Here is a 27,213-nt window from a genome sequence, read left to right as displayed (position 1 = left end):
GCTGGTCAACTGCTGTTTGTGTATGAGAAATCGGTTGGAAACTTCCCTCATGTCAGCACGATGTAGGTGTCGCCACCTGCGCCATCCTCGTGTGAATGCTCTGAAAAGCTAATCATTTGCACATCATAGCACCTTCTTTCTGTCGGTTAAATTTCGCATCTGTAGCACGTCATCTTCATGGTGTAGCAACTTAAATGGGGACCGACTATTTGACAGCATTGACTATGGCGAATGTTCATAACTGGTATCGGGATAACCCTAACTCCGACCTTGAGGATATGATCAAGAACGACAATAAAAAAAACAGCTCTTTTCTTGTTTTCTTTTTTTTTTTGAGTCATCAATCTTCTGACTGATTTCGTGCCGTCCACCACGTCCTGCGTTAACTTCTTCATCTCAGAGTAATAGTTGCACCCCACGTTCTCAATCGATGTATTCCAATATGTTTTCCCTACAGTTTTTACCCTCTAGAGTTCCCTCTAGTACCACGGAGGTTCTTCCCTGATGCTTAACACACGTCCTATCATCCTATCGCTCCTTCATGTAACTGTTTTCCGTACGTTACTTTCTTCGTCGATGCAGCGGAGAACCTCCTCATTCGTTACCTTATCAGAAGTTATAACGTGGTGGGGAAGCTAGAAAATCTGAAAATGGAAATATTAAGGCTCAATCTAGATATAGTGGGGGTCAGTGAAGTGAAACGGAAAGAAGACAAAGATTTCTGGTTAATTGAGTGTAGGGTAATATCAATAGCAACAAAAAATGGTATAACAGGATTAGGATTCGTTACGAATAGGAAGGTAGGAGAGAGAGTGAGTGTTGTGAACAGTTCTTTGATAGGGTAATTCTCATCAGAATCGACAGCAAACCAACACCGACAACGATAGTTGAGGTATACATGCTGACGTTGCAAGCCGAAAATGAAGAGATAGAGTAAGCGAGGATATTGAATGGGCAATTCAATACGCAAAGGGAGATGAAAATCTAACAGTCATGGCGGGTTGGAATTCAGTCGAAGGGAAAGAAGAAGAAGAATAAGAAAAAGAAGAAGAAGAAGAAAGGCTACGTATGGGCTTGGTAATAGGGATGAGGGAGGAGAAAGGCTAAGTTGAGTTCTGCAATAAATTTCAGTTAGTAATAGTGAATACTCTGTTCAAGAATCACAAGAGGACGAGTTATACTTGGAAAAGGTCGGGAGACACTGAAACGTCTCTGTTAGGTTCGTTTCATATTATTTAACTTGTATTTCGTGCTTTCACGTTCAATTATTTGTAATTTATTTTTGCACTTCGTGTTTGTCCCCATTCAGTGGTACACAATTACATTAAAGCATCAATTTTTCGAGTAAGCCTCTAACCCTATGTACATTACCTACATTTCGTGCTCCCAAGTTTCCTTTCTCTCTTTATTATCCGTGTGAACGAGTGAGTGCGTGTGTATGGTAGCAGTACAGCATCTGGCTGCCTGCTATAGTAGCAACAGTGTAGCGCACGTAGCTTTGTCAGTCAAGGCAAAGAGATATTGTACCCTTTCAGTAGTCATTCGACAGTGGTGAAGAGGGCCCCTCTGGTCTCTTCCGGCTACCTGGGGAAGTTCGTTGCAGAAAGAGCGTGCTATCGGCACATAGAACTGGACCTCTGGCGCTAGTGAGCGTGTTAATGTTTGATGGTGTGCAGGTATTCCAACTGGTGTTCACTTTTGATCTGCTAGTTCATTTTCAAGTTCGATAGTCGAATTCTTACCTTTTTCAGAAAATATTTTTCTGTATGTAGTAAGTTATTTCCGGTTCACGCTTTGTGTAAGATGGAGACGTGATGTAGAAAGTCCGTTACGCCAGCACAGGTTTAAAATTCAGTTGTTTGACTTCGGTTTTAACTGTAATGTACGTGTGAACTATCTTCGTGTGTGTATGTATGTTTTATTTCTTCTACTTCTCATTTAGTTTCAGTTTTAAGATCGTGTAGCTTTTTTCATACCAAATGGCGCTGATTCCACCGCGTGTAATTTCAGTGCCAGCTTGAATAAGGTCTGTTCTTAGTTCCGCGTGAAATTTTGTTGCTATTTGTGTCTGTACGTTTTACATGTCTGTTTTTGGAGTTCTCAGGGGTCTTAGTAATTGTACTTTGTTCATGAATATTCACGGCATTTGCTGGTTTTTCATGCCGGTGTGTTTTAGTTTCTTGTGCATGATGATGCAGATAAATTACTTTGTCGGAACGTTTTCCGTAGTATTCTTATTCACAATAATTCAGTCATAGCGGTAGGGATGAACCTTTGCGCCTCTGACTTTCTGTGACGGGCAAAATTCTTTTTATCTCTGTTCTTGTATGTGTCTCGTGTATGTTTGAGTGGACTTTTCCCGTGCGCTCGTAAGATTTCCTTTTCATATATTACTGCAATGTACCTCAGCATTTAATATAGTATAAGTGAGCTAATTAATTAAATAACAGGCAACGACAGATTATAGTTTGTGAATTTTTAATATGATTTTTTATTTCAATAACCTGTGTTAAACTGTGATGACTGTTTCTCAGACAAACCCGTTCTCTTTTGTGAGATTGTTATTAATACAGCTCACCTGGCGTTCCTGAAGCACAAAAGGCAGCTCTTATATTTTTAAACTTCTGTCTGATTATCTTATTCTTTTTGTTGATGCTTAAGCTCCTGCTTCCTCTGAATTATTGGACTTAACATTTGTACTTGAATTGTCTCATATGCTTATTCCAATTATTCACTTGAATCTTTTTGTTAATAGTAATACGTTAGTTATGCCTACCAATTCAGTGATTAGTTCAGTTCTTGTGTTAAATTTTCCCAATTTTAATTAAATTGGGTGGCGATCCAGAATAATTTTATGCCACACGAAACTTACAGTAGGCTGCAGAGTTACACATTGTCTAACTTTCCCAAATTTCTGTTCGCAAATCGCTTTCCAGATAACTATTCACCCATTAATAACCATATAACACGGGAAGATTTCGGCTAGATTACATCGTGGTCAGGCAAATGTTCCGAAATCAGATACTGGATTTTGAGGCATACCCTGGAGCAGATATAGACTGAGACCAGAATTTAGTAGTTACGACGAGTAGGGTCAAGTTCAAGAGGCTAGAGAAGAAGGCGCACAGAAGTGGGATACCGAACAATTAAGGAATGAAGAGATACTCTTGCAGTTCTCTGAGGCTCTAAATACTGCGATAAGGAATATCTCAGTAGGCCGTTGGGTTGAAGAGGAATGGATATCTCTAGAATAGGACGATCACAGAAGTTGGAAAGAAAAACATAGATACAAAGAAGCTAACTGCGAAGAAACCATGGGAAACAGAAGAAATACTTCAGCTGATCGATGAAAGAGGGACGTATAATAAGATTTCTGGAAATTCAGGAATACAGAAATATAATCACATATGAATGAAATAAATAGGAAGTGTATGATGCTATGGCAAAATGGCTGCTTGAGAAATGTGAAGAAATCAGAAAACAAATGATTGTCGGAAGGACTGACTCAGCTTATAGAAAAGTCAAAACAACCTTCGGTGAAATTAAAACAAGGGTGGTAACATTAAGAGTGCAATGGGAATTCCACTGTTAAATGCAGAGGAGAGAGGGATAGATGGAAAGAGTACGTTTTGGCCCCTATGATGGGGAAGACTTGTCTGATGACGTGGCAGGAGAAGAGACAGGAGTCGATATAGAAGTGATAGAGAATACAATATTAGAATTACAATGTAGAAGAGCTTTGGAAGACTTAGGATGGAAAAAGGCCATAGGGATACACAAAATTCCGTCAGAAATTCTAAAATCACTGGAGGAGGCGATTATCCACGTGGTGTGCAAAATGTGTGAGTATGGCGATATACCATCTGACTTTCGGAAAAACGTAATCCACACACTTACGAAGATTGCAAGAGCTGACAAGTGCGAGAATTATTGCATAATCGGCTCATGCATCCAAGTTGCTGACAAGGATAATTTACAGAAGAACGGAAAAGAAAATTGAGAATGTGTTAGATGACGATCAGTTTCGCTTTTGCAATGGTAAAGGCTCCAGAGAGGCAATTCTGACGTTGCGGTTGATAACGGAAACAAGACTAAAGAAAAACCAAGACACGTTCCTAAGATCTGTCGACCTGGAAAAAGCGTTTGACAATGTCAAATGGTGCAAGATGTTCGAATTTCTGAGAAAAATGGGGTAAGCTATAGAGAAAGAAGGGTAATATATAATATGTACAAGAACCAAGAGGGAAAAACAAGAGTTGTCTACCAAGATAGAAGCGCTCTGATAATAAAGGGTGTAAGACAAGGATGTAACCTTTCGTCCCCACTGTTCAATCTATACATCGGAGACGCAATGACGAAAATAAAAGAAAAGTTCAAGAGTGGAATTAAAATTCAAGCCGAAAGGATGTCAATGATAAGATTTGCTGACGACATTGGTATCATCAGTGAAAGTGAAGACTAATTACAGGATTCACTAAATGGAATCAACTATCTGATGAGTACAGAATATGGACTGAGAATAAATCGAAGAAAGAAGAAAGTAATGAGAAATTGGGGAAATGAGAATAGGAGAAACTTAACATCAGGATCGGTTATCACGTAGTAGAGGAGGTTAAGGAATACTGCTACCTAGGCGGCAGAGTAGCACATGGCGGACAAAGCAGGAGGACATATAAAGCAGACTAGCACTGGAAAAAAAAAGAAAAAAATGCATCCCTGGCCAAGAGAAAACTACTGGTATCCGAAATAGACTGCAATTTGAGAAACAAATTGATGAGAATATACGTTTGAAGTATAGCATTGTATGTTAGTGAAACATGGACTTGGACGGAGGAGATAAGGAATGCGGAAGTTCTCCGGAGAATTGAAGAGGAAAGTAATATATGAATAATACTGACAAGAGGAAGGGACAGGATGGGCGGAGATCAGTTAAGACATCGGGGAATAATTTCCACAGTACTAGAGGGAGCTGTAGAGGGTAAAAACTATAGAGGAAGACAGAGATTGGAATGCATCCAGTAAACAGTTGAGGACCTGGTACTCTGAGACGAAGAGGTTGCAGAGCACCACATCTCAAATGCTTCGGTGCTCTCCTGTTCCGGTTTCCCCGCTGTCCGTGAGTAACTACCATAAAATGCTGTGCTCCAAACGTACTTTCTCATAAATTTCTCCATGATATTAAGGCCTATGTCTGGTAACAGTGGAATTATTCTTGCCCAGGAATGGCCTGTTTGCCCGTTTTAGGCTGATTTTTATGTCCTCTTTCCTTCATCCGTCTGGGTTATTTTGCTTCCAAGGTAACAGAATTTTTTAACTTCGTCTACTTCCTGATCTCCTCAAGTTTGATGTTAAGTTTCTCGTTATTCTCCGTTTTGCTGCTTCGCATTTCTTTCGTCTTCCCTCTTTTGATTCTCTGTCGATATTCTGTACTTTATTAGGCTGTTCATTCCATTCAAATGGTCCTGTAGGTCTTCTTCACTTTCACTGATGATCGCAATGTCGTCACCCAATCTTACCATTGCTATCTTTTCACCCTGAATTTTAATTCCACTCTTGTACCTTTCATTTATTTCCACAAGTGTTTGCCAGACGTATTAATTGAACAGTAGGGGTATGACTGCATCTCTCTTACACAAAACGGGGCGTTGAATATCGTCGACATACCACTGTGCTGTAAGATTGGCTCGGATGACAACCAAAGGGGTCCTGGTATAAGAAGGAAAATCAATAGACGATCCAGTTAATCACTGTCTAGAAATAAGCGTACAACACAAGTATGTTATAGCCATCATATTAGATATTGCACGTGTTTTCGACAACCTGGTGGGCAGCTGTGCTTTCGCGATTAAAGACAACTGGAGGTACCACAGTCCCTGTATAACAGTCCCTTAGACTACTGTGGGAACAGAGTAGTAGAATGGCATGTGGTCAGTCGGCAAGGAATCAAAAGAATTAGCAAGGATTGCCCTCAGGGGTCGATCTGTGGACCCATCTCTAGGGTACTACTATTGAACTCCACCTTTCCTACTGTACGCCGATAATGGACAGAAAGAGTTGTTGCATATGCAGATGATCTACTAGTAGCAGTCTCTGCAAACAACAGAGCCCAGCTAGAACAAAAAAACAGTGGTACAATAAACACAACACACAATGTGTACCGCAAACAAACCAAGATAGCAGACACGAAAACAATATACACATTACTGAAGGGTTGACTGAGAAGGGATAATTCGGTAAAAACAGAGCGTTATATTAGACTATACATCGATCAAAAAGGCTATAGACATTGCAGAAAATTACTACACGGACTGGCAAGGCTAAACCCAAAGAAGTATAGACTACATTTATCACTTACACGAACACACAACTACGCGCTCTTCGAATCAATATTTGCTTTGCAGCCAGTATACCGGCACACTGATTAACTCGTGTCACAAACAGAACAGCTGTTACACGAGGGCGAAGAAGTGTCCTGCTTAGATTGCCAGGGGCGTTCGGCACCACATCAGCATAAGACTGGTGCCTGGAATACTCCTGATTGATATTACTATTACATGTGAGTTACAACGTGATGGTTAAAAGTGGTAGACTAGACCGGGTTAGTCTGGTAGCCTGTGTAACTATCAACAACGAGCACCAACTTAAACTCTGACGAATAGAAACCTGTCGAGGTGAATGGAAGATCAGCGATAAGGGACGAGGAGACTACATTTTCCTCGACATCTCGGTCCACCTCTTACCCTTACGCAAACATTTATTCGGCTTGGCACGGATTGACGGAGTTGTTGTATTTCTGAAGAGTATCGAGCCAGATTCTGTCCAATTGGCGGGTTTGCTGCCTCGTGATGACTGGGTGTTGTGTGATGTCCTTAGGTTAGTTAGGTTTAAGTAGTTCTAAGTTCTAGGGAACTGATGTCTATAGATTTTAAGTCCCATAGTGCTCAGAGTCATTTTTTGGCGGGTTTGGTCGTTAAAGTCCCAAGATCATAGGACGGTCCTGCCTTTACTGCTCCAAACGTTCTCAACTGGGGGTAGGTCAAGCGATCTCGCTGACCGAGGTAGGGCTTGGCAAGCACGATGACTAGCATTAGAAACTCTCTCCGTGTGCAGGAGGGTATTACCTAGCAGTAATTTAAGTCCAGAATGGCTTGTGATGCACAGCAACAAAACGGACCGTAGAATATCATCGATGTACCGCTATGCCGTTAAGACTGGCGCGGATGACAACCAAGGGGTCCTGCTATGAAAAGAAATGGCGCACCTCAGACCATCAGTCCTCGTTGTCGGGCTGTGTGGCGTATGGCGGGCGACAGTCTGGCTGGTATTCCACCGCTGTCCATGGCGTGTCCAGGCACGTCTTCAGCCTGGAATCTCACGAACTGGTGTAGAACTGGCGATATTGTACGCCCCGTTTTGTTGCTCTACACCCATTTTTTTTGAAATTGTAATAATTTCTTTGTATGTACAAGTACATCACATCTACCAATTTACGTCCCCTTTCATTAAAGTTTTGTTTATACAAAATATTAGGTTAAGATATGTTTCACTTACGGTCACTTTAGAAAAAACCGAAAAATTATATCATTCAAGTGCCCTCTAATCTATCAAATACAATTTTCTATACTCTGCCAGAAGTTCCTCATAACTTGGGCCCACAGGCGTAATTCCATCAAACCCATAGCTTTCAACTCCATGACATTTGAAGTTTGTGAACACAGAAAGCTCTTTTCAAACTCTCCCACAGGGAAAAATTGCAAGTGGACACATGTGGTAATCTTGGTGGCCATGGTATGTGACCAAAACAAGAAAAGCCATGACCAGAGAAAATATTAAAAGGTATCAGATAGATTATATAATGGTAATACAGAGATTTAGGAACCAGGTTTTAAATTGTAGGACATTTCCAGGGGCAGATGTGGACTCTGACCACAATCTATTGGTTATGAACCGTAGATTAAAACTGAAGAAATTGCAAAAAGGTGGGAATTTAAGGAGATGGGACCTGGATAAACTGACTAAACCAGAGGTTGTTCAGGGAACAATTGACAGGAATGGGGGAAAGAAATACAGTAGAAGACGGATTGGTAGCTCTGAGGGGTGAAGTAACGAAGTAGGTAAAAAGACGAGGGCTAGTAGCAATCCTTGGGTAACAGAAGAAATATTGAATTTAATTGATGAAAGGATAAAATATAAAAATGCAGTAAATGAAGCAGGCAAAAAGGAATACAAACGTCTCAAAAATGAGATCGACAGGAAGTGCAAAATGGCTAAGCAGGCATGGCTAGAGGACAAATCTAAGGATGTGGAGGCTTATCTCACTAGGGGTAAGATAGATACATCCTACAGGAAAATTAAAGAGACCTTTAGAAAAAGGAGAGCCACTTGTATGAATATCAAGAGCTCAGATGGAAACCCAGTTTGTAAGGTGTCAGGCAAATCCAACACCTTCCATGAAAACCATGACATGATAAGCAAATCCAGTAGTATGTCACATAGATCCGAATAAATCGTGGCATTAAATTAACCAAAGTAATACGAGTAACGAATGAGCAAATGAAATACAACAGACTAACACAAGAATGTCTAAATGCATGTCATACCTTCCCACCGTGAGACCAACGCAGTTCCGAGGGGAGAAACGAGAACAGAAGCTGAGAGCAGAACCGTGTTAAGCTAGAAGGCCCTACGATAAGGGACGGACTGGACACCCACGTCGCCAGCCTACCGCTAAGGCCACACCACCCGCACGTTTTAGCGTGAGACTTTTTCGCGTCTCTGTTACGTCAAGGACCACCCCCCATCCCATGTTAAAAGATAGAGCCCTCTAGAAGAGTAATATAGATCTTACGATAACGCTAAAAGAACCACACCAGCTGCGAGTTTTAGCGTGAGACTTTTTCGCGTCTGTGTTACGTTGCAAACTTTAAAAACATTGCCCCACCACGAAAAGTATAACGTTTCTTATTGTAGGCGGAGCTTAAGGGTAACATTGAGACCCTGATTGGTCAGATGAAAACACAGCCAGATAGATTTTTTTAAACCAACTTCGGTAAATGGTAGTTAGGAGAAGTTATTTCCAAGACGAGGAGTGAGTTCCGAGACGGCGAGCTGGATGGCTGCTGCGCCGGCCGCTGCCGCCCTGACGCTGCGTAAACACCGACAAGGTAATGAACGCACGCGATGCCGCATTTTTGAGCGCATAAGGCTTCACTCAGAACTGCAGAAGTCTCATCTGTTACACCTCCTTTTTGCGTAATACTAGTGTCGATCGTCAATTAAAGCTCATGGTGTTCACATTTGCCACTTGAAGTAAAAAGCTGAAACGCGATGATGTATCTGTTATATAGTTATTGAGAAGCCACATCAGCCACTGTAATTTACGACAAATTAGATAAGTTATTAAAGATAACTGAGGGTCACTGTAGACCATTTTGATAGTTTTTCTCTTTTGTGAAACTCAATTTAAACCTAGATTATAGATGTGATATGGCATAGGTCATCCTTCGATCGATTGTAGAACTTGGAAACCCATTCAGGGAATATTCGTTCACATTTTTGTTGAACGTAGTTGGTTTTTACCATCCTGTATTAAAGCACTTGCTTTTATCAATAGTGCAATTTGTAAACAATGTTTTGTGAGTAGAATAAAATTTCCAATGGTAAACTTACCTGCTTTTTCGACGTTATTTTACCAGCTAACTAAAAATAGGAAAGCCTTGAACCCCTTCCACTAAATTTAGTTAGTATTAAGATTCTTTTACAGGGAGTGCAGTGGAGCTGACGCTGAGATCATTTAGTATTTGGTTATATCATCGCTAGTCTCACTGAACTCTTCTGAATTCTACATGTCTTGTGTGGTCTGGCGTCTCCTTACCAGCAACAGGCCCCAGGTTCAAACTAGTCAATTCCCTAAAAAACACGCTCTGGGCGTCGTTGCGCGAAAGTGGTAGGGAGACACGATATAGAACAAACAGACACCACCATGAATGTTTAGAAGTTCTGAGCAAAGAGGGGAAAGCAGAAAGGTGGAAGGAGTATATAGAGGGACTATACAAGGGTGATGTATTTGAGGACAATATTATGGAAATGGAAGAAGATGTAGATGAAGATGAAATGGGAGATACTGTACTGCGTGAAGAGTTTGACAGAGCACTGAAAGACCTGAGTCGAAACAAGGCCCCGGGAGTAGACAACATTCCATTAGAAATACTGACTGCCTTGGGAGAGCCAGTCCTGACAAAACTCTACCACCTGGTGAGAAAGATGTACGAGACAGGCGAAATACCCTCAGACTTCAAGAACAATGTAATAATTCCAAACCCAAAGAAAGCAGATGTTGACAGATGGGAAAATTACCGTAATATCAGTTTAATAAGTCACAACTGCAAAATACTAACACCAATTATTTACAGACGAATGGAAAAATTGGTAGAAGCCGACCTCGGGGAAGATCAGTTTGGATTCCGTAGAAATGTTGGAACACGTTAGGCAATACTGACCTTACGACTTATTTTAGAAGAAAGATTAAGGAAAGGCAAACCTACGTTTATAGCATTTGTAAACTTAGAGAAAACTTTTGACAATGTTGACTGGAATACGCTCTTTCAAATTCTAAAGGTGGCAGGGGTAAAATACAGGGAGCGAAAGCCTATTTACAATTTGTACAGAAACCAGATGGCAGTTATAAGAGTCGAGGGGCATGAAAGGGAAGCAGTGGTTGAGAAGGGAGTGAGACAGGATTGTAGCCTCTCCCCGATGTTATTCAATCTCTATATTGAGCAAGCAGTAAAGGAAACAAAAGAAAAATTTGGAGTAGGTATTAAAATCCAGGGAGAAGAAATAAAAACTTTGAGGTTCGCCGATGACATTGTAATTCTGTCAGAGACAGCAAAGGAGTTGGAAGAACAGTTGAATGGAATGGAGAGTGTCTTGAAAGGAGGATATAACATGAAAGTCAACAAAAGCAAAACGAGGATAACGATATGTAGTCGAATTAAGTCGGGTGATGCTGAGGGAATTAGATTAGGAAATGAGACACTTAAAGTAGTAAACGAGTTTTGCTATTTGGGGAGCAAAATAACTGATGATGGTCGAAGTAGAGGGGATATAAAATATAGACCGGCAATGGCAAGAAAAGCGTTTCCGAAGAAGAGAAATTTGTTAACATCGATTATAGCTTTAAGTGTCAGGAAGTCGTTTCTGAAAGTATTTGTATGGAGTGCAGCCATGTGTGGAAGAGAAGCATGGACAATAAATAGTTTGGACAAGAAGAGAATAGAAGCTTTCGAAATGTGGTGCTACAGAAGAATGTTGAAGATTAGGTGGGTAGATCACGTAACTAATGAGGAGGTACCGAACAGAATTGGGGAGAAGAAAAGTTTGTGGCACAACTTGACCAGAAGAAGGGATTGGTTTGTAGGACATGTCCTGAGGCATCAAGGCATCACAAATTTAGCATTGGAGGGCAGCGTGGAGGGTAAAAATCGTAGAGGGAGACCAAGAGATGAATAAACTAAGCAGATTCAGAAGGAAGTAGGTTGCAGTAGGTACTGGGAGATGAAGGAGCTTGCACAGGATAGAGTAGCATGGAGAGCTTCATCAAACCAGTCTCAGGACTGAAGACCACAACAACAACAACAGAGAAAATGTTCCTCATAACTGCTGTAAGTGTACACGTTGTTATCTTTTGTCTGTTGAATGGCTGGAGTTCTTTAGTTGGATGCTTAAATTATATAAATTAGTTTGACACTGTAATATTTGATACATGTAAATTATCACTCATCAGATCAATGATTAAGGAATGCATCCGACTAACATATCAAACTATAATCACTATTTATTCAGTTTATAATTCGCAAGTAATCAAATCTTACATAATTAGATTTTAACAGTAACTGAAATCAGTAAACTAATGGGAGGACTCTAGGCTGTCCTCCCGTCCGTCCCCCCGTTCTCCATCCCCGCCCCCTTCCTCTTTTCCTAAATTAGCCTCTGATTTCAGAGTACTGTCCCTTAACCCTTTCCATTCGCTTCTTTTTCATCTCGTACTGATAGTGCACTGGTAATATTTGCACTGAAAAAAACTTCTATTGCATATAGTGAAATTGTGCCAAGGCGAAGTATAAACTAAACAATAAAACAAATTATACATACACTATAACTCTGGACACGTCATGTTTCGTCTTTCATGTCATGTGTTTTGCCAGTTAAGCGCTGTATTTCTTGAACGTGTGGAATTATCAGACGCATTCACTTGAGCTGATTATCTGGAACATGTGCTGTAGTAGTAAAGTTTGCCTTATACAGTGTTTTACGTTTCTGTTGCAGCATTTTCTTTACTGACACTCTTTTCATCGAGTAAGTGAGGTATGGCTGCTTTGAAAGTATTTCCTCGTCATCGAAAGTAGAGGTCTTTCCCCTTCCGTACATTTCCAACCAAAGCTTTGAGAAGTGCCCCTCTCTATCTCTTATGGCTGAACATTGGATTCTGGTCAGAAGTAGCATCCACGTAGTAGAGAATGAAGCTATTGACTACTGCCAGCTCTAACTGCCAGAAAAACATCTAACGCCACCCTTTTCTGGTTTCCTGATGACGCTGTAGGATGCACAGTACTGGTCACTGCTACTAAAACTTGTAGACTCTGCGTGTTCATCTCTATCAATTTCTGTATTTTCTCCTTCATTGTCGGCTTTTCTGCGTAATAATTACTGTTGCCATTGCTCACATCACTCATACCACTAACACTTTCATCCAGTATCCCCAGGATTACCACGTAAATTCGCCATTTGTGTTGTTACAGTTCCAACACCGCATTCGGAGTGAACTAGAAACGTGAAAACGAAAGAACAGCAGCATGTTTTCGACAAATGCATGCGACTGGTCCCGGCAGAGGTTCTAGTCCTCCCTCGGGCATGGGTGTGTGTGTTTGTCCTTAGGATAATTTAGGTTCAGTAGTGTGTAAGCTTAGGGACTGATGACCTTAGCAGTTAAGTCCCATAAGATTTCACACACGTTTGAACATTTTTTGACAAATGCGTCTCCTGGTAGATACATCGTTTGCCGGTAGATGTCAAAACAATTCGGAGCAAGAAATACGGCAGTGAGAGCCACGACATACGAGTTACAGCAAACTGAAGTTTATATCGGGTGTCATCCGACATACGAGTATATTTACGTGGCCGGGGGTGCACCGGCGGTCGAGCGCTAAGGGTTAAGATCTGGAGACGCATGAGATGGGCAGGTAGTGGCGTCTCTTGGAAGCCTTTAATGTCTAGAAAAGAAAATAATTCCATTCAATTACCCAAAGGGTGTCAGAAAATAAAAGGTGGCTCACAAACAGTATTTCATTCTAAAGTACACATTTACATGACCGTATGTCCCGTCGCAGCAATGTGGTAGAAATGCCTTGCTAAAGCAAGTGGAGTCTTCTCTGTGGCCATAACACAGACTATACCGAAAATACGCTAGCGGTGGTGTGTTACGCGTCTGGTTTATGTCTGATTCCCACCGTGTGTGTGTGTTTTGCAGCCAGTCGCAGCACAGCTCCGCCATCTCCGTTCTGCGATAAGAGGCACTCAGCGGAATTAAGGGATGCACGTGGCGGCGCGGCAGTTTGCTGCGCAGTGGGCGAAACCACGGGACCTCGGAGGCCAGCCTACCGCGGTCGATATTAGTCCAGGCGTCTCGCGCCACTACAGCAGCGCCACTCCCACGCTGATAACGTCGACCCGGTCGCTTCTGACGTATTGTCCAGATACCGTACTTCATTTCCACGTTGCCACTCACGACTGATTCTTAACAATGAAAGCATTAAATCGTGAACGTACCCCACTACTCGCCTGCAGCTTTCAGCCTAGGAGGCCGTCGCATGACGGAGACTTTGTTTCTCTCTGTATCTGTCTGCAGAAAATAAGCATAGGTTTTCGGGCCATCTGTTCTGAAGGAAGGAAGACTGGGGTTGCACGTTGGTTAGATATGGTGTGGTGCTGAAATAAATGTTTCCAGGGAAACAGTCTGACGTCAGCAGACTTCGACATAGTTTATAGCCTTCCAGGTCCAATACAGCAGCCGCCCGTTAACAAACAAAAGAATATGTTTGGCTGTTTTTTTCCATCTGGAGAAACCTGTGACTTTCTTCTTCTTCTTGCGTTTCGGACTCTGTAGGACCACAGGTAGCCCCTTTCGTGGACTGCATTTTCCTCTTCTTCTCCCAGAGCCTGTACATTCTTTCTCCCCTTCCGAGATCTTCAGTGTCCTATTCTCCTGTCGGCTCCGCTGGTGACACTCTAATCTTTCCCTGTATTCGTCTCTGTCGTTGATCTCCGGCATATTGGTCGGTGTATATTTGTTCCTCCAATTTTCCTTTCCTTCGACCTCGAGCCCCAATTCCAACCAGTCCTTCCGAAGTTCAACAATCCGCTGTCTTTCCCATTGTCCTCCCTGTTGTTTCCCACACTCTCTTCGCCATTCTGTCCATACGTATCCTAACTACATGTCCAGTAAACCTTGCCCATTTGACTCTGATTTCCCCCCATATTGTTCCCATGTTCCGGTACAGTTCTTCCTTAGGTCTTCGCATCCATCTCTCTCCACCTCTTTTTGGACCTAGTATTTTTCTCTCTTCTTTCTCTACATCTACATTTATACTCCGCAAGCCACCCAACGGTGTGTGGCGGAGGGCACTTTACATGCCACTGTCATTACCTCCCTTTCCTGTTCCAGTAGCGTATGGTTCGCGGGAACAATGCCAGAAAGCTTCTCTGCGCGCTCGAATCTCTATAATTTTACATTCGTGATCTCCTAGGGAGGTGTAAGTTGGGGGAAGCAATATATTCGATACCTCATCCAGAAACGCACGCTCTCGAAACCTGGACAGCAAGTTACATCGCGATGCAGAGCGCCTCACTTGCAGAGTCTGCCACTTGAGTTTGCTAAACATCTCCGTAACGCTGTCACGCTTACCAAATAACCTTGTGACGAAACGCGCCGCTCTTCTTTGGATCTTCTCTATCTCCTCCGTCAACCTGACCTGGTACGGATCCCACACTGATGAGCAATACTCTAGTATAGGTCAAACGAGTGTTTTGTAAGCCACCTCCTTTGTTGATGGACTACATTTTCTAAGGACTCTCCCAATGAATCTTAACCTGGTGCCCACCTTACCAACAATTAATTTTATATGATCATTCCACTTCAAATCGTTCCGCACACATACTCCGAGATATTTTACAGAAGTAGCTGCTACCAGTGTTTGTTCCGCTCTCATATAATCATACAATAAAGGACCCTTCTTGCTATGTATTCGCAATACATTACATTTGCCTATGTTAAGGGTCAGTTGCCACTCCTTGCACCAAGTGCCTATCCGCTGCTGATCTTCCTGCATTTCGCTGCAATTTTCTAATGCTGCAACTTCTCTGTATACCACAGCATCATCCGTGAAAAGCCGCATGGAACTTCCAACACTATCTACTAGGTCATTTATATATATTGTGAAAAGCGATGGTCCCATAACACTCCCCTGTGGCACGCCAGAGGTTACTTTAACGTCTGTAGACGTCTCTCCATGAGAACAACATGCTGTGTTCTGTTTGCTAAAAACTCTTCAATCCAGCCACACAGCCGGTCTGATATTCCGTAGGCTCTTACTTTGTTTATCAGGCGACAGTGTGGAACTGTATCGAACGCCTTCCGGAAGTCAAGGAAAATGGCATCTACCTGGGAGTCTGTATCTAATATTTTCTGGGTCTCATGAACAAATAAAGCGAGTTGGGTCTCACACGATCGCTGTTTCCGGAATCCATGTTGATTCCTACATAGTAGATTCTGGGCTTCCAGAAACAACATGATACGCGAGCAAAAAACATGTTCTAAAATTCTACAACAGATCGACGTCAGAGATATAGGTCTATAGTTTTGCGCATCTGCTCGACGACCATTCTTGATGACTGGGAGTACCTGTGCTCTTTTCCAGTCATTTGGAACCTTCCGTTCCTCTAAAGACTTGCGGTACACGGCTGTTAGAAGGGGGGCAAGTTCTTTCGCATACCCTGTGTATAATCGAATTGGTATCCCGTCAGCTCCAGTGGACTTTCCTCTGTTGAGTGATTTCAGTTGCTTTTCTAATCCTTTGACACTTATTTCAATGTCAGCCATTTTTTCGTTTGTGCGAGGATTTAGAGAAGGAACTGCAGTGTGGTATTCCTCTGTGAAACAGCTTTGGCAAAAGGTGTTTAGTATTTCAGCTTTACGCGTGTCATCCTCTGTTTAATGCCATCATCATCCCGGAGTGTCTGGGTATGCTGTTTCGAGCCACTTACTGATTTCACGTAAGACCAGAACTTCCTAGGATTTTCTGTCAAGTCGGTACTTAGAATTTTACTTACGAATTCACTGAACGCTTCACGCATAGCCCCCTTAAGCTAACTTTGACATCGTTTAGCTTCTGTTTGTCTGGGAGGTTTTGGCTGCGTATAAAATGGCAGTGAAGCTCTCTTTGCTTTCGCAGTAGTTTCCTAACTTTGTTGTTGAACCACAGTGGGTTTTTACCGTACCCCACAGTTTTACTCGACACGTACCTCTCTAAAACACATTTTACGATTGCCTTGAACTTTTACCATAAACACTCAACATTGTGAGCGTCTAAACAGAAATTTTCGGTTTGATCTGTTAGGTAGTCTGAAATCTGCCTTCTCTTGCTAAACAGATAAACCTTCCTCCCTTTTTTATATTCCTATTTACTTCCATATTCAGGGATGCTGCAACGGCCTTATGATCACTGACTCCCTGTTCTCCGCTTACGGAGTCGAAAAGTTCAGTCTGTTTGTTATCAGTAGGTCCAAGATCTCTAGACGTTCTTCCCCATTTCTTCGTAGTGTCATCGTTCAGCAGCATATAATACTGCATTCCTCACCCTTGCCTTGTAGTGGCTTACCTTTGCTCTCGGATAAATTCTTTTTATTGTTTATCTCTCTTGCGTCATGCAGAGGGCTGACCTTAACTTCTTTATCCTCTCTGTTATTCCCTCCGTGCTTCTGTTCCTTCCTGTTATAAATTCTCCCAGGTATTTAAATTTGTCCACCATTTGCACAGTGCCTTCCGGCTTTTCCCAGTCTCCAGTAGTATTTAATGTCTTTCTTCTGTTACAGGCGATCCTCAGTCCCACCTTTCTGGCTACCTTAATTAAGTTGTTGAGTTCTGTCTTTGCGTCTTCATCCGCCTCACTTACTATTGCAATGTCATCTGCAAATGCTAGGCCGTCCACTTGAGCCCTATTGTCCTTTTTATACCCAACATGGGTCTTTGGTATTCCCATTTCCTCGTTTATTGCTCTACACTGCCTTATCACTTCGTCCAGTGCCATATTGAACAACAATGGTGAGTTTCTACAGCAGTAACTGTTTTTGTGTTACTAGTTATGGAACATCTACTATAAAGTGCTAACTGTGTGACAGCGCTTCTCCAAGTGCCCAGTAAGTTACAGTCGCTCAAAACGATAGCCACTGAAAGCGAACAGTATCGTTTATATTGATTTGTAACGTTTTTAATTTTCAATCATTAGAGCCTTGAGATGTATGAAACATCCCAAAGTCACATCGTTTAAATATCTAGATAAAGTATATAGATTTTCTGGCGAACCGTTCTGAAGGAATGAAGGAAAGGAAGATTACGAGTGAACATCCCGTTGACCACGAGGGTGATCTAATGAGACAGAGCTGTGTTGAAATGGAAATGGAAGAGAAGCGAATTTTCAAACATAAAGAGCCTTGAGACGTATGAAACATCGCACAGTCACGTCGATTAAATATCTACGCGTTACGTTGCAAAATGATGAAACGAGCACGCGAGATCGCTACTAGAGAAGGCAAATGGTAAACTTCAGTTTACTGGAAGAATTCTAGGAAAATCAAGTTTATCTATAAAAGAGATCGCTTGTAGAATACGGTTCGACCCATTGTTGACTGCTGCTCGAATGTTTGGGCTTCCCACCAGGTCGGGAACATCGAAGCAATTCAGAGGCGTGGTGCTACATTTGTTACCGGTAGCTGCAATCATCAGGCGAGTATTACGGAGGTACTCTGTGAACTGAAAAAGGAATCTTTGGAGTGAACAGGACGTGCTTTTCATGAAATGCTATTGAGTAAATTTAGAGAAGCGTTATTTGCGGCTGACTGCAGAACAGTTCTACTACCACGAACGTACATTTCCCGTAAGGACCGCGGCGATAAGATGACAGAAATCAGAACTCATATGGAGGCGTACAGACTGTCGTTATCCCCTCGCTCTGTTTGCTAGTGGAAGGGAAACAAGACGACTGGTAGTGGTAAATGTACCGTCCTCCATGCAGTGTATGATGGGTTGAGGAGTATGTATGTCGTATTAGAAGTTCCAGTTACCATTCTCTTTTAGGCTACAGACATTTACAGAAGATTATCGTTTCTTTTTAGGAATAATTAATTAGTAAACAGTAGAGGACATGGCCTTTCGCAGAAACAATAGTAGCAAAGTAACGCTACACTTCCGGCCAAATCAGTTCACGAATGTGAGAAATAGCAAACTAACATGGAACTCGTCGTCATTTTTTAACTTGCCAAACAAGCCATAGCAACTGTCACCGAAGAAAAAACTGCCACGCAGACTTGACAGTGAAACGACAAAAGCACTAAAACTGTTCCTGACGAGGAGCAAACCAGTTTTACAGTTCTTGCTGCATCAGAAATGCAAACATCAGAGTCTTTAAGACAGACGTTGTTTGAAGATGAAATATTTAGATTACGTTTCAAATGTTGAAAAATCAAGTTAAGTGTAGCAATGAACAAATCATTAGACTCTGTGCTCATTTGTGATGTTAAGAGACGGCTGGCTTAAACACCGCTTGGAGCGCTAGTGCCGCTGCAACAGACACACGGCAAAAATTTGTGACAACAGTGAATGTCGCTTCTGTGTCAGTTAGATTGTACTGTCATTATGATTAATATAAGGGGCGATAAAAAAGTTTCCGTTCGAACGCTGTACAATCCAGAACCGGTGTGCTAATCAGGCAAAATTACCTTGAGCTTTGAGGCAAACATCCCACCGACGCACCAGATTGCCGCTTCGTAAAACAACGTGTGCTGCTGCGTGAAGAAACCCGTAAGTGCCTGCTGCACGTACCCGTCCGACAGGAATCGTCTAGACTTCAAGCCCTTTTATAAGGAACCGATGTCAGTGTAATCGCATGAGGAGTGATCAGAACTATAGGTCGGATGTCAAACAGCGACCAATACGAAACTAGGTGCACCATTCCACAACAACGTTTTTCGACAGACATGGTGTCCCATGCGCATTCATTCTCTGATGGATCTCTACTAGTGTCTGTCCTTTGGCAGCCAAGAGAAGAATTCAACATTTTTGGAAGATGACTGCTAACACCCGTTAGGTAATGTATAAAATGCATATTTGATCCATTAGCTATTTTTATTTTAAAATCAAAATTCTACCGGTTTCGGTCTAGGACATTTTAAGTAATGGCGGCTTAAACCAAACAAAAGAAAAATTCGGAGTAGGTATTGAAATCCATGGAGAAGAAATAAAAACTTTGAGGTTCGCCGATGGCATTGTGATTCTGTCAGAGACAGCAAAGGACTTGGAAGAGCAGTTGAATGGACTGGACAGTGTCTTGAAAGGAGGATATAAGATGAACATCGACAAAGGCAAAACGAGGGTAATGGAATGTAGTCGAATTAAGTCGGTTGATGCTGAGGAAATTAGATAAGGAAATGAGACACTTAAAGTAGTAAAGGAGTTTTGCTATTTGGGGATCAAAATAAGTGATGATTGTTGAAGTAGAGAGGATATAAAATGTAAACTGGCAATGGCAAGGAAAGCGTTTCTGAAGAAGAGAAATTTGTTAACATCGAGTATAGATTTAAGTGTCAGGAAGTATTTGTATGGAGTGTAGCCATCCATGGAAGTGAAACGTGGACGATAAGTAGTTTGGACAAGAAGAGAATAGCTTTCGAAATATGGTGCTACAGAAGAATGCTGAAGATTAGATGGTAGATCACATAACTAATAAGAAGGTGTTAAATAGAACTGGGGAGAAGAGGAGTCTGTGGCACAACTTGACTAGAAGAAGGTATTGGTTGGTAGGACATGTCCTGAGGCATCAAGGGATCACTAATTTAGTATTGGAGGGCAATGTAGAGGGTAAAAATCGTAGAGGGAGACCAAGAGATGAATACACTAAACAGATTCAGAAGGATGTAGGTTGCAGTGGGTACTGGGAGATGAAGAAGCTTGCACAGGATAGAGTAGCATGGAGAGCTGCATCAAACCAGTCTCAGGACTGAAAACCACAACAACAACAAACCATTTTAACTCTTCATCCGTGGAGATGGTCCAAGACCGAAACCGATAGAATTTGGTTTTAAAATAAAAAATAAAAGCAGCTGGTGGTTCAAATATGCATTTTATACAAGAGAAGAATAACAGCACGATGGTCCTGTTTGGTCGCATTTGGTAACAACATCGCCATAGTTCACGTTTCCGCATAGACCGGTCGGGAAGACACGAATGCTACACTACTTTCTTGCCTACATGACGGTGATTATATACCCGCATCGGAGTCACTGTATGTTGCGTATAAGCTGAAGCAACGGCCTCAGCCGAGAACTCTTTGATCGCCCTTCACATTATTCACTACTGTCATAAGGTGTGACTGCAAACATCTAGAAGCACTGCAGACCCAATTTGAGATTTACTGGTAAAGAGCAACCATTTGTGGTTTGGGAACTATGATGTGGTGCATTATCAACATCATCATCAGCCATTTATACCGACCATTAGGCACCCCCCCCGCCCCTGGATCTCTCCATGCATTACGATCTTCAGCTGTATTCATCCTTGTTTTCTAACCCATTTTCCATTAAGCCGTCGTCTAGATCTTTCCTTATTTCTTAGAATCCAGCAAAGAACTCCCTTGGTCTATCTACCACCTGTTCGCCTGCCGAAATATCCCGACCGAATGAGGTGACACGTTGGACACTTCGTACGCATATTCGGGAGGATGCCTGCGATCCAGATTTAGGTTTTACGTGATTTTACTAAATCATGAATACAATGACTTAGTATAGTTAGCCAATAAGACTCAATTGCGTTCGATGAGATGACGATAGTATCGAAACTAATCGCATACGTCATTCTCAGTGAAGCTGACTACGAGGATAAAATTCAGTTGATTGTCGAGGAGCATACCGAGAGGAACATCCCAAGGAATACGACGTTGCGGATAATGAGAAAGACAATAGAGCTCCAAATACCGTCATCATTGGAAGAGATGGCTATTAAAAACTTTCTCCCTCAAGTGCCGAGACCACCTATGCTTTATGTGCTACCAAAGATCCACAAGACGGATTTTCCTGTTCGTCCCATTGTGAAGACAACTGGGTCACCGACTTACATATCGATAAGGCATTCAGTCAGCCTCTTTAAATCACATGTGAGCTGCTGTGTGCATTACATCAAGAACAATGACGATTTTATCAATCGAAGTAAACATCTACATCTTCGGCGAGCTGATACAACGGCCAGCTTTGATGTGGTCTCCCTGCTTATGTGTTCCTTTCGAAGACTGTACAGGTGTCCTCTCCTAGTAATTTCGTAGTACAGTTGTGGAACTGTTTAAGAGCGTATTGACATAATTACAAGAGATGAGACCTGGTGCTGCTGATTGGAAATATGTTGCCTCGTCGGACGAGTCTCGTTCCAAACAGTATCGAGCGGCTGGAGCTGTACAACATTATGATCTCATGGTCCGTGCATGTCAAAAGGGGTCTGTTCAAGCTAGTGGAGACTCTGTAATGGTGTTGGGCGTGTGCAGTTGGAGTGATATGGGACCCCTGATACGTCTAAATACGACTCTGACAGGTAACACGTACGTAAGCATTCTATCTGGTCACCTGCATCCATTCTTGTCCATTGTGCATTCCGACGGACTTCGGAAATTCCAGCAGCACAATGCGACACCCCACACGTCCTGAATTGCTAGAGAGTGGCTCCAGGAACTTCTGCTGCCCACCAGACTCTCCAGACATGAACCATTATTGAGCATGTCTGGGATGCATTGCAAACGTGCTGTTGAGAAGAGATCTCCACCCCCACCCCCCTCCCCCGTACTCTTGCGGATTTACTGACAGCCCTGCAGAATTCATGGTATCAGTTCCTTCGAGTCTATGCGTGGTCGTGTTGCGGCACTTCTGCGTGTTCGTTGCGGCCCTACACGATATTAGACAGGTGTAACAGTTTCTTTGGCTCTTCAGTCTAGAAGGATGCAGCGAAAGTATTGCATAGTATTGTCTAAATCGAAAAATCATAATTCTGCGAGAACAATGTGACATTTACAATGAAATGAACGCCCTTAGCTGCTTACAGGCGTTGACATACGTCAACGGTGACAGATGAAAATGTGTGACCGGCCGGGACTCGAACCCGCGATTTCGTGCTTACATGGCAGACGCTCTATCCGTCTGAGCCACCGAGGACACAGAGGATAGCGCGACTGCAGGGCTTTATTTTACCATGCACGATGTACTTCAACACGGCTGCGCACCGAGAGTTTACAAACTTAACCGTTTCAGGAATGCTTTCTCCCTAGGCCTGAAATCCAACGATCATGCCCTTTTGGACATCAGTTACGCTACTGACCATTAAAATTTCTACACTAAGAAGAAATGCAGATGATAAACGGGTATTCATTGCAGAAAAATATTATACTAGAGCTGATACGTGATTACATTTTAACGCAATTTGGGTGCATAGATCCTGAGAAATCAGTACCCAGGACAACCACCTCTGGCTGTAATAAAGGCCGTGATACGCCTGGGCATTGAGTCAAAGAGAGCTTGGATGGCGTGTACAGGTACAGCTGCCCATGAAGCTGCAACACGATACCACAGTTCATCAAGAGTAGCGACTGGCGTATTGTGACGAGCCAGTTGCTCGGCCACTATTGACCAGACGTTTTCAGTTGGTGAGATACCTGGAGAATGTGCTGGCCAGGCAGCAGTCGAACATTTTCTGTATCCAGCAAGACCCGTACAGGACATGCAACATGCGGTCCTGCATTACCCTACTCAAATATAGGGTTTCGCAGGGATCGAATGAAGGATAGAGCCACGGGTCGTAACACATCTGAAGCGTAACGTCCACTGTTCAAAGTTCCGTCAGTACGAACAAGAGGTGGCCGAGACGTGTAACCAATAGCACCCCATACCATCACGCCGGGTGATACGCCAGTATGGCAATGACGAATACACGCTTCCAATGTGCATTCACCGCGATGTCGCCAAACACGGATGCGACCATCATGACGCTGTAAACAGAACCTGGATTCATCCGAAAAAATGACGTTTTGCCATTCGTGTACGCAGGTTCCTCGTTGAGTACACCACCGCAGGCGCTCCTGTCTGTTAAGCAGCGTCAAGGGTTACCGCATCCATGGTCTGCGAGCTGATAGTCCATGCTGCTGCGAACGTCGTCGAACTGTCCGTGTAGATGGTTGTTGTCTTGCAAACTTCCCCATCTGTTGACTCAGGGATCGAGACGTGGCTGCACGATCCGTTACTGCCATACGGATATAAGATGCCTGTCATCTCGACTGCTAGTGATACGAGGCCGTTGGGGTCCAGCACGGCGTTCCGTATTACCCTCCTGAACCCACCGATTCTATATTCTGCCAACAGTCATTGGATCTCGACCAACGCGATCAGCAATGTCGCGATACGATAAATCGCAATTGCGATAGGCAACAATCCGACCTTAATCAAAGTCGGAAACGTGATGGTACCCATTTCTCCTCCTTACACGAGGCCTCACAACATCGTTTCACCAGGCAACGCTGGTCAACTGCTGTTTGTATATGAAAAACTTTCCTCATGTCAGCACGTTGTTGGTGTCACCACCGGCGCCAACGTCGTGTGAATGCTCTGAAAAGTTAATCATTTGCATATCACAGCATCTTCTTCCTGTCGGTTAAATTTCGCGTCTGTAGCACGTCATCTTCGTGGTGTAGCAATTTTAATGGCCAGTAGTGTAAATCGCACTGTTTCCGTGTTACGACGACGGCTGCACTGTTCCCCGCGCTCCCGACACGATTTATATAGCCTTCACTGCTAGTGCTGCCGCTTTCCGTCTGTAAGTGGTTATTACACTTTCACATCGAACATAGGCGGTGGTCACATTAACGTGATTGGACCGTGTATCTCCATTCATTACATCAAGTTCTGCTTTCTTATCTACCTGTACACAACAGCATCGTCAGTGAACAATCTGATAGGGCAGGTAAAAATTGAAATGTCGTGTGGCTAGGGCCTCCGTCGGGTAGACCGTTCGCCTGGTGCAGGTCTTTCGATTTGACGCCACTTCGGCGACCTGCGCGTCGATGGGGATGAAATGATGATGATTAGGACAACACAACACCCAGTCCCTCAGAGGAGAAAAATCTCCGCCCCAGCCGGGAATCGAACCCGGGCCCATAGGATTGACAGTCTGTCACGCTGACCACTCAGCTACCGGGGCGGACATAGGGCAGGTGGCCGTATAGGATAAATCGTTTCTGTATGTTGAGAACCCTGTTATTGTTGTGGTCTTCGTTCCACGTTACTCTATTCTGCGAAAGCGTCCTTTGCATAGCTACTGAAGCCTTTATCCACTTGAACTCGAGTAGTGTAGTCATGACTTCGTCTCCCTCCACAATTTGTACCCCCCACCACTTATATCCATCACCATATTGACGATTTCTTGATGCGTCAGGATGTGTTCTATCAACCAGTCCCTTCTTTTAGTCAGTTCGTGCCATAATAATCTTTTCTCCCCTGTTCTCTTCATTATTTCCTCATTAGTTATGAGACCTACCCAGGTAATCTTCTGCTTTATTCTCTAGTACCACATTTCAAAAATTATATCATTTTCTTGTTTGAACTCTTTATCATTCAAGTCTGATTTTCGAATACGTTATACCCCACAAAAACACCTTCAGAAAAGTTGCCCTGACATTAAAATTTATATTATGCAGAAATACTTTTCTTACTGTTGCCATTCTGCATTTTATATCCTCTCGACTACGGCCATCGTTACTTATTTTGATACCCGAATAAAAACTGATGTACTACTTTTAATTCTCATTTACTAATCTACTTTCCTCGACATCACCTACTTTAATTCGATTACACTTTATTACTCCTGTTTTAGTTTTATTGACGTCCGTCTTATAATCTCTTTTCAAGACACTATCCATTCCGTTCAAATGAAATTTGATGTCCGTTACCATTTCTGGTAGAATTACAATGTAATCAACAATCCGCATGGTTTTTAATTTCTTGTCTGCGAACCTTAATTTCCTGTACAAATTTCTCCTTGATTTCCTTTACAGTTTCCTCAGTGTGTAGGCTGAATAAGATGGCTACAATATTTTCTCACTTCCTTCTAATCTATTTTTTCCCTTTTATGTTTGATTCTCGTAAATGCAGAGTGATTTCTGTTCAAGTTGTGGATAACGTTTTACTCGCGGTATTTTAGTACTGCTACCTTCATCATTTCAAAGTGAATTTCCAATCAACATTGTCAAAACGTGTCTACGCTATAAACACAAAGCATCCTACTATGCTTCGAGAACTTAAATTGTTTCGTATTTTCTTCGTAACAAAATTAAATAAATGTTTTGCTACAACACTCGATCATGACATATCAAGGTTTGCCGGCGACCTGTTAATGTAATAATTGTTCTGAATTAGAAGGTAAGGAATTGTTTATGAAAACAGATCAATAGTAAAGCGAACAGTTCAACTGAAAGAGAGCGCAATGCTCTTGTGATACCAGGTTTTCGAATGGTGGTTTTCAAATAACGACACGGCTATAACACGGTTCACGGCGGTACTTGGTTTCTCGTTTTTTCCCGCTTTCTCAACTACACTGATTCTGACAACATCTGGTTTTTAGGTGCCATGATTGGTCAAAAATGTGTTGCCATTGGGTCTTGACAAATGAAGTGACGTGATTATCCACATAAACAGCCTGCAGCGTAGCAGTGGAGACAGACGCCTTGTTGTTCTGGCCACGCGGGACCCTTGAGCAAACATGTGGTCTGGTTTTTAAGTCACACTTGAGGAACTCCGTTGGGAGTATTGCGGATGCTTGCTATCGCTGTTATCTCCGTCTTCTGCCCGACTAGTTGCCTACGGCTAATAGTGTGCGAAGCAACTCTTACTAAGATTCACAACGCCTGTGTCCTACACTGCTGGAATATCGCAGTGTGTATGCCACCGACAAATCATTCTGTCGTTAAATAGAACTTAAAGCTGACAAGGGGAACACGCGACGACTGTAGTTTTGACTTTTTTGTGTTTATGGTCGCCGGCCGTTGTGGCCGAGCGGTTCTAGGCGATACAGTCCGGAACCGCACGACTGCTACGGTCACAGTTTCGAATTCTCCCTTGTGCATGGGTGTGTGTGATGTCCTTAGGTTAAGTTAGGTTTAAGTAGTTCTATGTGTAGGGGACTGACGACCTCAGATCTTAAGTCCCATAGAGCTTAGAGTCATTTTCTTGTTTATGCTCCATGAAGTTCAGAACTCAAATATCAATACACAGAAGCAGTTTGATGCAACCCTGAAAAATTCTCGAGAAAATCGTCTTTGAAGTCTCTCGACCGTATGAAACATGCTAAAGGAAAGTCAGTTTTCTCGACGGGTCGTGTGGATGTGTGTGAGAATGCTCGCTTACCAAGTGTGTTTCCTGGCTTAGATTCCCAGTCCTAGCGAAACTTAAACTGTAACAGTTTTTAATTTAAACAATCTTTTATAAAACATCATTAATTAAGGATTTATATTAGCAATGAAAACTGGATTGTTGTGTGCTATATGCAATGAGATGTACCTATGTTAATTAGCATATATTTGATAAATTTTATATTTAAGTGACTTAGGTATTGGAACAGAACGGAGAAAACGAAAAAAATAACGACCGAACAAGACTCGAACCAGCGATTACCTCCCTCGAGCACTACTGGTTTCTTTCCCATCTTAAATTATTTTAAACTTCATTTAATTGTTTTCAGAATACGCATCTCTGTTTAAAAATTTTGCATCACCCGGGAATCGAACTTCAAAATCTACGCGGCAGGAGAGCATTCTACCACATAGCCGATCGAGAATAAGATACCATGCATTAGCATATTAA

The 27,213-nt window shown here is 42.5% G+C and overlaps 1 protein-coding gene and 1 non-coding gene across 3 annotated transcripts in view; both read right to left on the bottom strand.

Moving 5' to 3' along the window:
- LOC126282093 (heart- and neural crest derivatives-expressed protein 1-like) overlaps positions 1-27,213 on the bottom strand; it is a 182,221-nt gene that overhangs the window by 23,872 nt on the left and 131,136 nt on the right. The gene's annotated exons all lie outside the window — the stretch shown is intronic.
- Trnad-guc (transfer RNA aspartic acid (anticodon GUC)) lies at positions 24,484-24,556 on the bottom strand. Its single transcript has one exon. It is a non-coding gene; the product is annotated as a tRNA-Asp (tRNA).

This window comes from Schistocerca gregaria, chromosome 7 (assembly GCF_023897955.1).
Source record: "Schistocerca gregaria isolate iqSchGreg1 chromosome 7, iqSchGreg1.2, whole genome shotgun sequence".
Taxonomy (NCBI): Eukaryota; Metazoa; Arthropoda; class Insecta; order Orthoptera; family Acrididae; genus Schistocerca; species Schistocerca gregaria.
Note: the sequence above shows the minus strand (reverse complement) of the source record. Positions and strands in the feature narration are given on the sequence as shown.